Raw genomic sequence first — 3,260 nt, 5'->3', positions numbered from 1 at the left:
CGGGCCAGTGGTGGTGTAGAGGCCCGGTCGGCGCCGTGGTGGCCGCGTACCAGGGCAGGGCAGCTGGCCCGGTCGCGGCGGCCGGCTGCAAGTGCGGCAGCTGCCCGTAGGGCCCGGCCAGGTAGAGGCGTATGCCATGGACGACGGTGACGAGGTCGTTGAGGACTCCGATCATCTCCGCCGGCGAGTAGATGGCGACAGGCGGCGCGATGGACGGCGGCAGCGTCTGGCCGGTGGAGGCGCCGGCGGTGGAGTCCAGCGGCACGATGGGGAGAGCCAGCGACGCGGTGGAGAGAGGCAGGGGCGCGGTGGTGACGGGCAGCAGCGGATTGGATGGTGGTGTAGACATGATCGGAACCGAGCTACCTGATACCAAATTGGTAGGAGCTAGGATCGTACCTGGTCTAGGGCGTAGGTTTTACGGGAAGGGGGAGGGTTGACGGAGATGCGATCGCGGCTGCCGGCGGCGGGGCGCCGTGGCGCGATGAAGAAGAGGCGGCGGCGGCGCAAGAGGCGGCTAGGGTTAGGTCTCCCGGCTCCCTTCGGGAAGCCGAGCAAATAATAATTGCTTCTTGTTTGATTAGATTAATACATCTCCTCTCTTTATATAGAGAGGTTTACTTGACTCCTAAGCAAACGACCCTAAACGATAAGACAATTGGGCTAAGCCCCTAATAACGATAAGATAATTTGGGCCATAACTCACTGGGCTAAGCCCCTAATATGCCGGTCATAACAAATATGCTTTCATGCTCCAGGATCAACAAAGAAGGTTTTATTGCACAAAGATGAACCTACATTGCACATTGTAGTTATATGGGGCATACAAACATAGATGCTTATCAGACCACGACACCAAATCGATCTTGATACGATTACTTGATGCCTGTATCTAGCAGCAATGTTGTTCATGCCTTCATGGACATTCACCTCCTGTAGCTACCATGATCTGTACTGAATTCACTTTAAAACACACAAATCTGGAGCAATATATAGACAACTTAACCTGTAACACAATTGCTTTGCAGAACAAATCTACTACTAATCACTGAAAGAAATCTATGATCATTCATTTGTACTGTTGAAATCTGTGAACAAGCACAATTCTGAATTCTTTATTGGGTTTATTTCTCTCCAAAATTTAAGATGCCTTGTGAACATTCCCGTCGCATAAAATGGAACCACTCACTTGTTTCTCTTAGCTCTCTGCATAGACAATCTGTCAACTGCCAATAGCAACTCATGTGCACAAAATAGCTCTTCCTGACCCTGACAAAGCAACAATTAACATTAGCGATGCAGGCGAACTTACTCACAAATAACTACTGTTAGAAGTATATTTACGTTTAAGATAGAGATAAGAGATAAAAATAGGATAGGTTTAACTTGTCCTCTACTTCAAGTCTCTCTCCCTCCATTGTACCTCTATATATACCCCTACACGGTCAGATCAATACAACACAATATTCAGCCATCTTATATTTTCTACATGATATTAGAGCGGTTTGTCTAACGACGCCGATCCAAGGACCTTCCATCACTTCCGCAGCACGCCGCCCCCGGAGAGATTAACCTCCTCTCCTCGGGGGTGCGGCACCCGATCAATCAAAAATTAGATCGGTTCTTGTAGCTTAGATCAATTCTTTAGATTAGATCAGAATTTCGAAATTCCCGTAGATCAATTCCTTTAGCCACAAATAAACCCCACGATCGTGCGGCGGCTCAAGCTTCTTCGCATCGCAGCGGCTCTCTAGCGCGGCATCTACAGCCGATCCACTGCGGACGAAGGCATCGACATCGGGAGAGCGATCTACGCCTACAAGTGGGCGCGGTCGGTCGGCACGGCGGCGCGTGCATGATGCAGAGCGCAGCCGCGCGTGGAGCCCCGGCGCTGGAGCAGGCGGCTTCAATCAGGCAACGCAGCGCGTCTCGCCGGCGCAGCAGCACCCACGCATGCACCACGGCGACATGCATGGAATCCAGGCTCCATGTGGGCTCAGGGCTGCGTACGTGTACAAGACCACAAGCGGCTCCATCTGCACGCCCCACGACCCGCACCATCGACCCACACGACCTTCAGCACACGCGGGCGATCTTCGGCGCTAACCGGCCGGTGCAAGACGATGTATCCGGCGACCACGCAGATCGACTACTCCGAGCTCACGCATCCGCGGCCGCATCGGAACAGGTGCGGGCCAAACATCTTCACTGGGGCTATCTCGACGTGTCTACGTCAAGCCGCACGATCGCCTACACCAAGCCAACGATCTCCACCGACCCCACACCGCGACACCGAGCTGTACGACTACATCGTCTAAAAAAATCTTCGTCGAGTACATCTACAAGAAGCGACATCAACATGCATCATCCACATGCCAGGCCGGTGTGGAAAGAGATGCAATTCTTCATTGATTTCTCCGTCGCGACACGGCATCGACACTTGGTCGCCGCGAGAGACGCCTTCAAGCGACACATTATCGTCGACACTCCGCTGCGACGCCATCGCCGACACTTCATCGTCAAGGTCTTCATCAACGTGGTCTTCACCAACATCTTCAACACACCGCCGCTGCGTAGTCCACAAGATGGACACCTAGCGTCCTCTGACAGGATTTTCTGCAAGACGCGACCTCGACGACGGCAATGACCGCATCACGACGACGGCATCGACCGCGTCATCCACGACGGCACAAGACACGGCGTCACTACAGTGACAACCCTACACGGCCACACGGTTCTGGCAAAACCGATGTGTGCTCGATGGGCTTCCTTCGGTCTTGGCAAAACTGGTGGACTCATCGCCGACGGCACCCTCTGACATCCGCAAGATGCATCGTCCACGTCTGCAGCTCCGTCATAGCGCATTTTTTTGCGCCTCTGGCTTTGTGCGGCTTCATCATCCACAACAACTACACCATCGATCACGACTACATCGACCACGGCTACATCACCATGATCGGCTAAACTCGACATCGACATTAATGACTTGGTCTACAGCAACACATTGGCAACAACTACAGTCAACAGCGTCCGCCTCGTCACTTGCGTCCACGATACTCCCGCTGTGACTGCGGGAGGGAATAGAGGAGAAGGCAGGAAGGCACCAGAAGGGGACGCAGTCACCGCCCTAACTGCCGACCCATCAGAGACGCAGTTGATGATGGCGCAGCGGAGAAGACGACAAAAGAGCAAGACTTCAAATTCAGTCGTAATCGTCCGCTTCACTCCTGCTACGACTGAGGGGGAATGTTAGAAGTATA

The sequence above is a fragment of the Triticum aestivum genome, chromosome 6B (assembly GCF_018294505.1).
Source record: "Triticum aestivum cultivar Chinese Spring chromosome 6B, IWGSC CS RefSeq v2.1, whole genome shotgun sequence".
Lineage (NCBI taxonomy): Eukaryota > Viridiplantae > Streptophyta > Magnoliopsida > Poales > Poaceae > Triticum > Triticum aestivum.
The sequence above is the reverse complement of the archived record's forward strand: the minus strand, read 5'-3'. Positions refer to the sequence as shown.